Here is a 16,614-nt window from a genome sequence, read left to right as displayed (position 1 = left end):
CCGAAGAATGCTTCCGAGATCCGTAGCTTCTTGGGTCTAGCAGTCTATTATCGGAGATTCATCCAGGATTTCTCCAAGATTGTTGTGCCCTTGACCTGCTTGACCAAGAAGAATGTGACATTTCGATGGAGTACGGATTAGCAGTTGGCTTTTGAGACCCTGAGACAGAGGTTATGCGAGGCTCCGATTCTAGTACTACCAGAGGGGTTAGAGGATTTGGTGGTGTACTGTGATGCATCGATCTCAAGGTTAGGTGCGGTACTGATGCAGAGGGGGCATGTGATAGCGTACGCCTCGAGGTAGTTGAAGCCTCATGAGGCGAATTACCCTACTCATGACCTGGAATTGGGGGAAGTGGTGTTTTCCCTCAAGATTTGGAGGCACTACTTGTATGGACTGAGGTGCACCATCTATACTGATCACAAGAGTTTGAAGTATTTGATGGATCAGCAGAACCTCAACATGCGACAGAGGAGGTGGTTGGATGTGCTGAAGGACTATGATTGTGAGATCCTATACCATCCCGGGAAGGCCAACGTGGTGGCCGATGCTTTGAGCCACAAGGCGGCAGGTTCCCCGATTGGGAACATTTGTTTGAGGATGACCATGATCTCTCCATTGTTGGATATGATCAAGGAGGCTCAGGTCGAGGGGGTGAAGAAGGAGAATTGGAAGATAGAGCGGATTCAGGGGCAGTATCCTTTGTTTGTTAAGGATAGTCGTGGCCTTTTGTCACACCCCCAACCGTCGGCGGAAACACCGGGTGGTGTAACGTCATTCTTCGTATCACATTTATATAACATACACTTAACAGTACTAAAGAAAATACATACCTTTATTGATGATTGAAAGTTACATTATTGTTTTCATAGTACTTATTACATAATATCCAACTATGGCATACTTCTTAATGAACAGAAAGGTAATAGTAAAACTTCTCCTGTTCGAATACATACCAGCTTTTCAAGTTCCTGAAAACACATGCATTTTAAAATACGTCAACATAAAGTTGGTGAGTTCACAAGTTTTGAATCCATATGAAAATAATACTTTTCCTAAGTTCAAAAGTTTAGTTTTTGAAAGTATCATTTTGACGCTCCAACATTTAGTATATATATATTAGGTATAATAGTCTACTTATCAAATAAGTGTTATACCTAGACGTTCCATGAACCTAGGGTATAAGTAGGGGGAAACTTATACCTAACATTAATACTTGTATACGAAAAAGTATAATGTTTCTAACAATTTGCAACCATGAGCCTGTAACCGCTACTATGACATAATACCTATGAAACAACACACTCATGATTTCCATGAGAAACAACACCGCAAGCTTCATCGACGCCGGAATAATAACAAGTAAAAGGATAGTTCGTCACTCGCTTATGGTTGACTGTATCTAACAATCACAAGTGGGGTTGTCAACCCGTATACTAATTATACACGACTGCCTCGCTCACACGGGATTAACGGTTACAGTTCAGAGGATTTCCGCTAAGATCCCCAATCTTAGTTGATGAATACAATTACTCATGTAGACTCCGACGACTTCCTATAGCTCTAACAACAAAAGCATTTTCATGTCTGAAACCCTAAGTTATTAGACTATGCCTTTAAACATTACTCCTAAGTTCATATTACTTTAGGCAGTACAACAACTATAACTTGAGGAAAAAACCAGGTTTTATCTTAACATAAAACCAACAATAACAATATATAACATACCAAGTTTTATCTTGTCATAAAACCAACAATAACAACCTATAGCACACCAAGTTTTATCTTGACATAAAACCAATTATAGCAACATACTTTTTAACGTATAGAACTTCCGAATATAACTTCGGAACTATATCGCACACAACATATATATAAAATACTAAGTATAACTCAAGATCTACATTAGTACAAGAACATGCTAACAAGTTTATAATAGTTGTATATATTCAAAATATTATATTTAGAACAACTATATCCTGGTTATTATAACTATCTACGTTGATACTAATATACTATCATATAGACATAATAGTAACGTATATACAATATTTAGCATGCGTTTCCCCCCGAAATATTAGAAAGTGGGGCCGTGAAACTCACCCTAGTAGCGTGATTTTATGTAATCTAAGTAGAAACGGTCAGCGGTACGAGGTCGTCGGGCTCGAGATGCAAGAGGGCTTCAGCAAATGAGAGAAAGGGAAGAAGTTCAGGTGTAGGAATAGATGAAGTCGAACTTACTATTTATAGGAAGGTTTTTGGCCTTTCACGTCGTGAATTTATAAAATTCACGTCATGAGTCAAGCCTGCTCACCGCGTAGACTTGGCATTTGCGTCCCTAGCTTCGGAAGGTGGCCATATGACTCCTCACGTCGTGAGAAACTCCTTGTTCACGTCGTGAGTTTGGAACTTATCACTTTGTATCCTCGTCACGCACCTTCTAGGTCCGAAATGTGGCAATTTGACTCCTCACGTCGTGAGTTTCTATGCTCACGTCGTGAGTTCAGTCGGATTAGGGTTTCTGGCAGCTGTATCTTCGGAAGGTCGTAACTTTCGCATACGAACTCCGTTTTTCAAGTTCTTTATATCAACACGTAGGTATTTATGAGTACTACAACTCTAATTTAGACTCCAATAGCTAATTCTAAGTCCATTTTAATTTCCTCTTATTATAGAGATTTATAGTGTTCGGTTATCATAACTTCTTCACGCGAAGTCTGATTCAGACGTTCTCTATATTTTGGAATCGTATGGACGTATACTTTGAGTTGTATCATAAAGAAAGTTCATATTTGTATTAGAATTTATCATGAACAACATAGTAAGTTTATCATATTACTAGTTTAACAACATCACATTACATGATTGGCATAATCACATGTGATTGTCTATTGACCTATTTTGACTGGTGTTACATTCTCCCCTCGTTAGAATAATTTTGTCCCGAAATTTATCTTATGGATGGGGTTTTGTCAAACAGTTGGGGGTATTTTTCTTTCATCTAATCTTCACGTTCCCAAGTAAATTCAGGTCCTCATAAAGATTTCCATCGAACTTTCACTATGGAAATACGTCTTTGCTTTAATCGTTTGACTTCTCGATCCATGATTTCGACAGGTTCTTCTACAAAGTTGAGTTTCGTATTGACTTGTATCTCGTTGAGAGGTATAACAACGGTGTCATCGGATAGACATCTTTTGAGATTTGATACGTGAAAAACATCGTGCACATTACTTAGTTCTTGAGGCAACTTGAGTTGGTATGCGACAGAACCAATTCTTGCTAGAATTTCAAAAGGTCCTATACATATTGGGTTTAGTTTGCCTCGTTTCCCGAATCGGATTACGCCTTTCCATGGAGATACCTTCAACATTACTTTATCTCTAACTTGGAATTCTAAAGGCTTACGTCTTACGTCAGCGTAACTCTTTTGACGATCACGTGCATCCTTTAATCGATCCTTAATTTGCACGATCTTTTCAGTTGTCTCGTGGATTATTTCTGGTCCAGTACGTAAAGTATCACTTGTACGTTCTCTGGCCATCTGCGTATCTCCAACTTCTGCCCAACATAATGGGGAACGACATTTTCGTCCATAAAGAGCCTCAAACGGTGCAACCTTGATGCTGGTGTGATAACTGTTGTTGTAGGAAAACTCAATTAACGGTAAATGAGTATCCCACGCATTTCCAAAGTCTATTACACAGGCTCGGAGCATATCTTCTAAAGTCTGAATGGTTCTCTCACTCTGACCATCAGTCTGTGGATGGTAAGCTATACTCATATCTAGACGTGTTCCTAAGGATTTTTGTAGAGATTGCCAAAATCGTGAAGTGAATCTACTATCTCGGTCAGAAATAATAGAATTTGGAACCCCATGCAATCTGACAATTTCCTTAAGATAAATTCTAGTCAGCTTCTCCATCTTGTCGTTCTCCTTAATTGGTAAGAAATGGGCGGACTTAGTCAATCTATTGACTATTACCCAAATAGTGTCGAACCCACTAGGAGTTTTAGGTAACTTAGTGATGAAGTCCATTGATATCTGCTCCCATTTCCATTCAGGTATTTCCGGTTGTTGGAGTAAACCTAAAGGCTTTTGATGTTCTGCCTTTACTCTAAAACAAGTCAAGCATTTACTCACATAAGTAGCAATTTCAGTCTTCATGTTTGGCCACCAATAATGTACTTTTAAGTCTAAGTACATTTTGTCAGAGCCTGGATGCACGAAATATCTGGACTTGTGGGCTTCTTCTAAGACCAAGTCCCTGACTCCACCGAACTTAGGCGTCCAAATTTGGTTCATAAAGTGTCGCGTTCCGCCATCTTTTTGTATAAGTTGCTTTTCCATTCCTCGAAAAGTTTCGTTCTTGATGTTTTCTTCTTTTAGAGCCTCAAGTTGAGCTTCTCTAATTTGTGCGGTAAAGTCAGAATGGATAGTTATAGTTAATGCTCGTACCCGGCGGGGTTTAATATATTCTTTCCGGCTCAAGGCATCTGCTACCACGTTTGCCTTTCCGGGATGATAACGAATCTCAACCGTAATCATTCAACAATTCGACCCATCTTCGTTGTCTCATATTAAGATCTTTTTGGTTGAAGATGTGCTGGAGACTCTTGTGGTCGGTAAAAATAGTACACTTAGTACCTTATAAGTAATGTCTCCAGATTTTTAGTGCAAAAACTACAGCTCCTAATTCAAGATCACGGGTAGTGTAATTATTCTCATGCACCTTAAGTTGTCATGATGCGTAGGCGATAACTTTTCCTCTTTGCATCAACACACATCCCAATCCTTGATTTGATGCGTCGCAGTATACGACGAAATCTTCTGTCCCATCTGGAAGGGATAGGATTGGTGCACTACACAACATTTGCTTCAGTTTCTGAAAAGCAGCTTCTTGTTTGTCTTCCCAGTTGAACTTCGTATCCTTCTGGGTTAGTGTTGTAAGTGGCTTGGCTATTTTGGAGAAATTCTCTATGAATCTACGGTAATAGCCAGCAAGTCCTAGGAATTGACGCACTTCTGTTGGCGTCTTTGGTGCTTCCCAATTCCTAATTGCTTCAACATTGGATGGGTCAACATGAATTCCTTCGTTGCTAACTACATGACCTAAAAATTGTACTTCTCTATCCAAATCTCACATTGGAGAATTCGGCATACAACTTTTCTTTTCTCAATTGCTCCAAGATTATTTGTAAGTGTTGACCATGTTCTTCCTTGGTTCGTGAATATATCAATATATCATCGATAAATACGATCACAAATTTATCCAAGTATGGTTTGCAAACACGATTCATGAGATCCACAAACACTGCTGGGGCATTGGTCAATCTAAAAGACAAAACTAAGAACTCATAATGACCATAACGAGTTTTAAACGCTGTTTTTGGAATATCATCTTCTTGTACTCTGAGTTGATGGTATCCTGATCTGAGATCTATCTTTGAGTAGTAGCTGGATCCTTGCAGTTGATCGAATAGATCATCAATTCTTGGAAGCGGGTAACGATTCTTGATTGTTAGCTTATTCAGCTCCCGATAATCAATACACATTCGAAAAGATCCGTCCTTCTTCTTGACAAACAAGATTGGTGCTCCCCAAGGTGGAAAACCTGGTCGGATAAAGCCTTTGTCAAGAAGTTCTTGTAGTTGGCTAGACAATTATTGCATTTCGGATGGAGCCAACCGATAAGGAGATTTCGCTACTGGTGCTGCTCCTAGAATTAAGTCGATTCGAAACTGGACTTGTCGGACGGGAGGTATTCCAGGTAGATCTTGAGGAAACACGTCAGGGAAATCACATACTTGAGGTATGTCCTTGATTTCTTTTGTCTTTCTCTTCTTATTTACAATGTGGGCTAAGAATGCGCTACATTTCTTATGTAGATATTTATGGGTCTTGGTAGAAGAGATGACTTGGAGGTTCTTCCCAGATTTATCACCATAGATAATCAGGGCTTCGTCGTTTGGTAAGGGTAGTCGTATAGCTTTCTCATAACATAAAATTTCAGCATGGTGTGAAGATAACCAATCCATGCCAATTATGACATCAAAACTACCGATAGGCATTGGCATGAGGTTGACGTGAAAAATGTAGTTATTAAGAGTAAACAGACAGTTTTCTAGGATTTCATGTGTTTCTCGGTTTGACCGTTAGCGATTTCTACTTCATAGATTTCTTTTAATTTGCTAGACTCATGACTTAACAATTTTCTAAACGTCGGAGTTATAAAACTTCTATCTGCTCCAGAGTCGAAGAGTATGGTAGCATATAAATTATCTATGAGAAACGTACCAGATACGACCGAAGGGTCCTGGATAGCTTCTCTGCTTCCGATCACGAATGCCCTGCCACGCCCTATGCCTCCTTGATTCCTTAACTTTGGACATTCTCTCTTGATGTGTCCAACCTCGCCACACTCAAAACACTTTCTTCCTTCACCATGGCCTGTTCCAGTATTTGTTTGCTGATTGACTATTGCAGGTGTTGTGCTCCCGCAGTAACTAGCAGTACGCCCTTTTTTCTTGCAATTCGTGCAAACAAAACAGTCACCTGGGTGATGACGGTTGCACCGATTGCACCATGTAGACTTTGGTTGAGTGGTTACTGCCATCGTGGCTGCATAATTGGTTGCCACTTCTTGTCGTTTCTCAGATGATTGTCTGGGATTCTTCCTATTAAACTTGCGCTTGTTTGTTCCAGATTTGGGAGACTCAGCCTTTGAGACCACTACTGATCCTTGGATATTTGTGAGGGTTAGCTGATGAGCTATTCTCTTAGTGCTGTCATAGGTTGTAGGCTTTGATGCGATCACCATGCCTTTGATTTGCGATGCTAAACCTCAGATATATCGCTCAATTTTCTTATATTCAGGGGTTACAAGTGATGGACACATTACGGCAAGATCATTAAATCTAGCGGTATAAGCTTTTATCTCTGAACCCTTCATGGTTAGGGTCCAAAATTCGTGTTGCAGCTTATGTATTTCCTCCCTAGGACAATACTCCTCTACTAGCATCATCTTTAGCTCTTCCCATTTCATGGAATTTCAGTATCAATTCCCATTGTATTCACATGGATGTTCCACCATGTAAGTGCTGCATCAGCGAAAGTACATGCTGCAAATTGTACTTTACAATCGTCTGGACAGAAGCTTATTTGAAAGACGGACTCTGTCTTTTCAATCCATCTGGTCAAATTAACAACCCCTTCATTTCCATGAAATCTCTTTGGCCTGCAATTCATAAAGTCTTTGTAGGTACACATTTAGCGGTCCCTACATTGCCTTCATTTCTAACTCCACCTCTTGTTACATTAGATAGAGCCGTAGCGATTCTTTGAGCTATGATTTCTTCAAGTTCTGTTGTACTCATTGGGGGGTTTGGTTCTGGTGGTTGTTGTTGTGGTGCTGATCGTTGGTTAGGGTTTAGCCGAGCACTACTCCTTCTAGGCATCTTGTTTTAGTTCCTATTATAAATAATAAGAATTTTATAAGTTTCATGAAGAATTAGTCATTTACTACACAATGATTACTGTAATATATATGCTTCAAAGTGTAAAACATAATGGATAACACAATGATTACTGTAATATATATGCTTCATATTATTACCAGCGGTTACATCAGTTTATTTAGGCTTATAAGAGAAAAGTTTCTATAAACATTCCAAAATTTGCAAGGTTTTCTACATCCTTGCTATAAACTTTACTCTTATTGCCTTAACTAGTCAGATTTTTTCTATTTACACAACCACTAGTTTTAGCTTATCTACCAGAAACCTAAGTGATGACCTAGCACGTCAGTGACATTAACCACTTGCTCCTCAAGTGCTTGAGTTCTCTGCTCTAGACTTCCTGTGCGTTCTTCATTTCTTGAGGTTTGATTGTATAGCTCTAACTCTGAAATCCTTGCATCGTAAGTAATCATGTCGTTATAAGCGAAATTTATACGATGATGGACATCCATCACCGATTCCTGATCTTGCGTCCTTTGTCCTTCTAGCCTTCGTACTCTTCCGGAGAGATGAGTAGCCCTTCCTTCGATAATTTCCATATTATCTTCAATTTTCACACTTTTCTCAAACAATTGAGATAAAGTGTTAACTTCAGAAGAATGTGGGGGATGTGGTCGAGATGATTGACCAGTCTCATATCTCTTAGCAGCTCTTTCTTCTACCACCCACCTATCAACGGTTTGTGCTATCCGTGCAGGTTCATCTTGAACTCTATGACTTCCTGAAGATGTCGCCTTCTGATTCTTCTTAATCTTTTTCCATATCAGTATGGATTTACGAGCCGTGCGTTTCATCTTTGCTCCTCCTAGAACTTGACGGTAAAGAGTGTTCATTGGTGGTAAAGATGATGCCACCGATTCTGTCTCCTCCATTGGTTCACTCTCTTCCATTGGTTCACTCTCTTCCCATTCGTTGGAAGGTAAAGGTGCTCCATCGTCGGAAGGTATTGGATGAAAGGTGGTTGGATTTATAGGGTAGTACGGATCGCCTACCAACATGGGGAATGAAACTTCCTCTTCTTCATACGTATCCTCAATGATTACCCATTCTCATGAATGTGCCATGTCGAATTCCTATACATTTTGGATCACCAAGAGTTTAGTCTATCAAATATTACTCCCAAATTAAATAGTTCATATGATCTGATCATAATAAGATGTAGTTGCGCACCTACACCTAGTTGTGATAGGATCTACGCACATATAAACTTTAGTTGGAATATTTGATCTAAATCCTTGAGATGAAAAACATTTCGGGTATTAAGGTGTATTCTCATCGCGGGTCTGAGTCTTTATATATGACTTTATATTCTTATTTATTGTATTCATGCTTTAACTATTGTTTGTTACTTCAGGTCTATCTGATAAGGCTCCGGCCAGTCAGGACAGTCAAAAGGGCAGGATCATTTTAGCATATAGCCGTTCTGGAATCCAACAACCCAAATCGACATGTCTATCCTGTCACCGCTCCCGTAAGTAGTCCTTCAGTAGAATAATTAACAATACTTTTTAATGTAGGCTAAGGGATATACCTAAACCTAATAGAGTAAGCCCTAAACTATAGACGTGCTTTCCTAAGAAAGTACTAGTTCACTATAGTTAATAGCTCTGATACCAATCTGTCACACCCCCAGCCGAATACGGAAACACCGGGTGGTGTAACGTCATTCTTCATATCACATCTATATAACATACACTGAACAGTACTAAAGAAAATACATACCTTTATTGATGATTGAAAGTTACATTATTGTTTTCCTAGTACTTATTACATAATATCCGACTATGACATACTTCTTAATGAACATAAAGGTAATAGTAAAACTTCTCCTGTTCGAATACATACCAGCTTTTCAAGTTCCTGAAAACACATGCATTTTAAAATACATCAGCATAAAGTTGGCGAGTTCACAGGTTTTGACTCCATATGAAAATAATACTTTTCCTAAGTTCAAAAGTTTAGTTTTTGAAAGTATCATTTTGATGCTCCAACATTTAGTATATATATATATATATATATATATATATATATATATATATATATATATATATATATATATATATATATATATATATATATATATGTATTAGGTATAATAGTCTACTTATCAAATAAGTGTTATACCTAGACGTTCCTTGAACCTAGGGTATAAGTAGGGGGAAACTTATACTTAACATTAATACTTGTATACGAGAAAGTATAATGTTTTAACAATTTGCTACCATAAGCCTGTAACCGCTGCTATGACATAATACCTCTGATAAAATACACTCATGATTTCCATGAGAAACAACATACTCATGATTTCCATGAGAAACAACACACTCATGATTTCCATGAGAAACAACACCGCATGCATCATCGACGCCGGAACAATAACAAGTAAAAGGATAGTTCGTCACTCGCTTATGGTTGACTGTATCTAACAATCACAAGTGGGGTTGTCAACCTGTATACTAATTATACACGACTGCCTCGCTCACACAGGATTAACGGTTACAGTTCATAGGATTTCCGCTAAGATCCCCAATCTTTGTTGATGAATACAATTACTCATGTAGACTCCGACGGCTTCCTATAGCTCTAACAACAAAAGCATTTTCATGTCTGAAACCCTAAGTTATTAGACTATGCCTTTAAACATTACTCCTAAGTTCATATTACTTTAGGCAGTACAACAACTATAACTTGAGGAAAAAACCAGGTTTTATCTTAACATAAAACCAACAATGACAATATATAACATACCAAGTTTTATCTTGTCATAAAACCAACAATAACAACCTATAGCACACCAAGTTTTATCTTGACATAAAACCAATTATAGCAACATACTTTTTAACATATAGAACTTCCGAATATAACTTCGGAACTATATCGCACACAACATATATATATAGAATACTAAGTATAACTCAAGATCTACATTAGTACAGAACATGCTAACAAGTTTATAATAGTTGTATATATTCAAAATATTATATTTAGAACAACTATATCCTAGTTATTATAAATATCTACGTTGATACTAATATACTATCATATAGACATAATAGTAACGTATATACAATATTTAGCATGCATTTTCCCCCGAAATATTAGAAAGTGGGGCCGTGAAACTCACCCTAGTAGCGTGATTTTATGTAATCTAAGTAGAAACAGTCAGCGGTACGAGGTCGTCGAGCTCGAGATGCAAGAGGGCTTCAGCAAATGAGAGAAAGGGAAGAAGTTCAGGTGTAGGAATAGATGAAGTTGGACTTGCTATTTATAGGAAGGTTTTTGGCCTTTCACGTCGTGAATTTATAAAATTCACATCGTGAGTCAAGCCTGCTGACCTCGTAGACTTGGCATTTGCGTCCCTAGCTTCGGAAGGTGGCCATATGACTCCTCAGGTCGTGAGAAACTCCTTGTTCACGTCGTGAGTTTGGAACTTATCACTTTGTATCCTCGTCACGCACCTTCTAGGTCCGAAATGTGGCAATTTGACTCCTCACGTCGTGAGTTTCTATGCTCACGTCGTGAGTTCAGTCGGATTAGGGTTTCTGGCAGCTGTATCTTCGGAAGGTCGTAACTTTCGCATACGAACTCCGTTTTTGACGTTCTTTATATCCACGCGTAGGTATTTACGAGTACTACAACTCTTTTTTAGACTCCAATATCTAATTATAGGTCTATTTTAAATTCCTTTTATTATAGAGATTTATTGTGTTCGGTTATCATAACTTCTTCACGCGAAGTCAGATTCAGACATTCTCTATATTTTGGAATCGTATGGACGTATACTTTGAGTTGTATCATAAAGAAAGTTCATATTTGTATTAGAATTTATCATGAACTACATATTAAGTTTATCATATTACTAGTTTAACAACATCACATTACATGATTGGCATAATCACATGTGATTGTCTATTGACCTATTTTGACTGGTGTTACACCTTTTGACACAGTGTGGCCGGGTATCGGTACCGGTGACTGTAGGAGTGAGGAAGAAGATATTGGAGGAGGCGCACAAGTCCAAGTTCTCTATACACCAGGGGCTACAAAAATGTATAGGGATTTGAGACTAAGTTACTGGTGGCCCTGCATGAAGCGGGAGATCGCCTGGTTTGTGGAGCGGTGCTTGACCTGCAGGAAGGTCAAGGCCGAGCATCAGCAGCCTCATGGCAAGGTTCAGCTGCTACCCATTCCCATGTGGAAGTGGGAAGAGATCACTATGGATTTCATTACGAAATTACCGAGAACGGCGAGGGGTGTGTACGCCATATGGGTGATTGTGGACAGATTGGCGAAGAGTGCCCTCTTTATTCCGATATCTGAGAGTATTTCCACTGAGAAGTTGGCAGATATTTATGTGCGGGAGGTGGTGGCTAGACACGGGGTGCCGGTATCGGTAGTCTCTGACAGGTATGTTCGGTTTACATCTAGGTTCTGGAAGAAGTTCCACGAGGAACTGGGCACTCAGCTGCATTTTAGTACAACGTATCACCCTCAGACAGATTGCCAGAGCGAGAGGACGATCCAGACACTATAGGAGATGCTGCGAGCATGTGTTTTGGATTTTGGAGGGAGTTGGGATAGGTACCTTCCACTGGCAGAGTTTTCATACAATAACAGTTACCATGCCAGTATCGACCGACCTCCATTTGAGATGTTGTATGGTAGGAGATGCAGGACTCCGGTTTGCTGGGACGAGGTTGGACACCGATACATAGGGAGCACTGAGGTAGTGCTCAAGACTACCAGGCTGATTCAGTAGGTGTGCTACCTGCTGCGGGTCACGCAGAGCCGTTAGAAAAGTTATGCCGACCAGCGGCGATCGGATCTTGAGTTCCAGGTGGGGGATTTTGTGATATTGAAAGTGTCACCCTAGAAGGGGGTCATCAAGTTTCGAAAGAGGGGCAAGTTAGGGCCATGATATATAGGCTCTTTCAGGATTACAACCCGGGTGGGCAAGGTGGTCTATCGCTTGGATCTGTTGGATGAGTTTAGCCAGATTCACAACACCTTCCATGTGTCACAGCTTCGGAAGTGTGTCACCGACGAGGCCGCAGTCTTCACTCTGGACGACATTCAGGTGGATGAGAGCCTGAACTACATTGAGAGGCATGTTGCGATTCTAGATAGGAAGACCAAGGTTCTTTGAAACAAGGAAGTGAAGCTGGTAAAGGTGCAATGGCAGCACCGAAGGGGCTCCAATGGACATGGGAGCCAGAGGATGAGATGCGAGACCACTACCCGGACTTATTTGAGTCACCAGACTTCGAGGACGAAGTCTAGTTCAAGTGGGGAAGATTTGTAACACCTGTTCCAGGTATTATTTAATTTCCTAAGTTTTATGGTTTTTGATGCTCGGACTCGACGAGCTGGGACCTCAGAATCGTCGAGTAGAGAACATTTCGAGGATGCGGGATCTAAAACCTACTCGACGAGTTGGAAGGCCAACTCGACGAGTAGGTGTTGTAAAGGAAAAACCCTAATTTTAGGGTTTGCACCCTATATAATCTCCTTAAGAACCTTGAGGATGACCTTCCATCAGCCTCCAAACCCTAAGAACGTCTGTGCTAAACCCTAATTCCCATTCTCTTTCATTTTGTGAGCTAGAGTGACTTGTGGAGCTTAAGAAGAAGGAGATAGTGAGAAGAAGGAGAAGATCCAGCAAACCAAGCCCTCACTCTTGAGCTTTCCATCTTGTGGACTGTTGTAAGTCTTCAAGATTTGATTTTTATATTAGAATATGGCTAGATCTTGAGTTTACTCTTCATTTCCTATCATTCTTGTTGATTGCATGCATGGGGTTCATAAAGTTTGCAACTTTATGGATCTCCATGGAAAAATGGTCCCAAGGTGGGCTAGATCTAGCTTTTGGACAAGCAAGGATGCCATGCAAGGGTTTTTAGAGTATATTTCCCCTTTTTGGCCATTTTGACTTAAAGACATGCATTGGACATGCATGTCCATAAAGCCTCCATCTTTGGAACGTTCTGAGGACTAGAAACTCTTCTAGAAAGGAGGGATTCCAGATCCCTAGAGTCTTGGACCACATGGCAAAGCTTTTGAGCTTTCCAACCTTTGATAAGGACCTTAGAGCATTCGGAGTGGTTCTAGAGGGTAAAGTTGGAAACTTTATCCTTCTAGACACCTTAGGGTTTCAGACCTAAGCCCTGGAGTCCCTACATTCGGAGTATCATCATAATAAGCAAACAGGGAGGGGGACTCGACGAGTTGTTCTGGCAACTCAACAAGTTGGATCGGGTTCCCCCGTCTACTGGTTATCAAGTGAACTCGTCGAGTTGATGAAACAACTCGGTGAGTTGGCTAGGGTTTGTTCAGGTTTTCTGGACTCTGTAAGAACTCGACGAGTTGCTAGATGCACTCGACGAGTTGGGGTTAACATGGACTGTTGACCTTGACTGTTCACCTTGACTTTGACCAGGGTTGACTAGAGTTAACTTTGGAGGTATTTATGGTATTTAGGAATTTTGATGAGTTAATCTCATAATGATTATAGGCAGTTGAGTTGGAGCAGCACGTGGGACATATCTGATTCTAGCTTGTCAGTTCGGCATTCGAGAGGTGAGTCTCCTCACCACACCAATTGGTCTAATGCACCAAGGCCGACCCATTTTATGATATGTGGCATCCTAGCGGTAGTTGTATTATGTGGCATGTTAGTTGGTTTGAGCTAGGAAGCATTCTAGTGGTATATATGGTATGTATGTGTGGAAGACCATGGGAGAGCCCATGGCACTTGGATGTAAGACCATGTGGAGACCCCATGGCTTTCCTATCAAAGACCATGGGAGAACCCGTGCACTTAGGTGTAAGACCATGTGGGGAGCCCATGGAATCCTGGAGTAAGACCCTAGGGACGAGCCCACGTCATCCCTATTTGTTGTATGCATGGCTTATGTGGTATATATGTAGCTTTTATAGCTAATATGATATGTGTTATGTGGATTGTGTGTGGGGTATGCTCTAGGGAAATCACTAAGCATTAGCTTACAGTTTGTGGATTTGTTTCAGGTACTTCTGAGCCCAAGGTCAAGGGCAAGGCTTGATGGCGCGACGTGCACTCTCTCAGGCATTTTATGGGACACACTGATATTTTGAAATAAAATTGTAATTGATATGTATTTTGAAAACAATTGTATTTAGATTTTGTGGTTGATGAAAATATGTTTTGGTTTATCAAAAATAAAAAATTTCTTTTGAAAAATTGGGTCGTTATACTTAGAAAGATGATTCCATCGGAAATGAGATACAGATTCCTTTTGGAAATAGATTCCTTTGAGAATAAAGAGAATGATTCCTTCGGAAATGAGATTATGTTCCTACGGGGAAAGAGATGATGATCCCTTTGGGGATGTAGATAGATGATTATCGATTTTGGGATGTAGATAAATGGTTCCTGTGGGAATAAATATTATGCATGGTCAGAGAAGGCAGAGATAGGTTCCTTAAGAGGAACATGAGAAGAGACATTTTTTCTAGTAATAATAGATAAATCTGTGAGAGATTAAGAGCAAGGGATCTGCGAGGGATCAAGATGAAAAGTATGAGATGAAGCAAGATGAGTATGAGAAGGCATGCTAAGAGTTATAGATATGAAAGGAATGGAGTAAGATATAGAGGAGATCATGCATAGAGCATCGAGAAGAACAGATAAAGATGAGATGGAATAGAGTATAGAGAGAAATAGAAAGATAAAGAAAAGAGTAGAGAAGAGATGGAGGGAGAGGCAGAGATAGAGTACACGTAACATATGAGATGAGTCTGAGAAGAGGATATGAAAGATAGAACAAATAGATGAATGAGAAGAATATCAATGTATGCTATTAGAGAAGAAAAGTAGAAGATAGAGAATGTGAATAAAAGAACAAAATGCTAAGGCATGAGAAGAGATAGATGAGATGACAAAGAGAACATAGTAGATAAGATGAGAAATGAGAAGAAGGAAAGAGAAAAGAGTAGAAGAGATAGATGTGATGAGATGAGAAAGAATAGTAGTGTATGCTATGAATGAAAGAGATTAGATTGCAGAGTAAGAGAAAGTAGAGAAAAGAAATAAAGAGTAAATGAAACATGAAAAGAGATTCTAATATAACTCACCAGACCTATGGTCTGATGTAGTAGATATGTTTCATGTTTTGCAGGTTCAGGTAGCAGCCGTGGTACGAGAGAAGACTAGAGCACAAGGACCTAGATTTGGAATAGATTTATTTCTTTGTATATTCCTTGTTGCTTATTTAATAGAAAGGACACACTGTCCATTTCTGTAAGGAGCCAGCCCAACAGGTCGTCCCAACCAGAAATACCGGAGTGAGCCGAACATGCTACGTGTATGGGGAAACGGGGCATTTTAGGAGGGAATGCCCAAAAGCCAATAACAAGAATGTTGGGGGTACAGGAAGAGTTTTGACATTAGGGCACGAGGAAGCCCTGAAGGACCCCATGGTGGTTACCGGTACGTTCCTTCTCAATAACTCTTTAGCATGCATACTCTTCGATAGTGATGCGGAGAGAAGTTTCGTTAGCCACAAGTTTCAACACACACTCAACCGAAAACCACAATCACTCAACGAAATATTCACAGTAGAAATGGCAAATGTTAAAACCGAAAGCACTAAAGACGTGTACATAGGGTGCACTCTAACTCTAAACAATCATTCCTTTCAAATCGATTTAATGCCGGTTACAATAAGGAGTTATGACGTTATCATTGTTATGGATTGGTTAAGTCCTCACCACGTCGATATCTTATGTTACGAAAAATCCGTCCGAATCAACTTACCAAATAATTAAATCCTCGTCATCTACGGTGACAAACCTAGCTCAAGTCTCAAAATCATCTCTTGCATCAAGGCTCAGACCTACCTGCGCAAGAAGTACCACACATTCCTAGCACACTTTGTTGACAAGAAGAAGGAGGTAAAGGATATCAAGGATATTCCAAAAGTTTGTAACTTTCCCGATGTATTCCCAGAAGACCTTCGGGGAATACCTCATGTGCGACAAGTTGAGTTCAGACTCGACTTAATTCCTGGAGCCACCCCCATAGCCAAGTCTCCATATCGATTGGTTCCGGAGAAAATG

The sequence above is a fragment of the Lactuca virosa genome, chromosome 5 (assembly GCF_052849685.1).
Source record: "Lactuca virosa cultivar CGN04683 chromosome 5, Lactuca_virosa_CGN04683_v6, whole genome shotgun sequence".
Classification (NCBI taxonomy): domain Eukaryota; kingdom Viridiplantae; phylum Streptophyta; class Magnoliopsida; order Asterales; family Asteraceae; genus Lactuca; species Lactuca virosa.
This window is presented reverse-complemented; position numbering follows the sequence as displayed.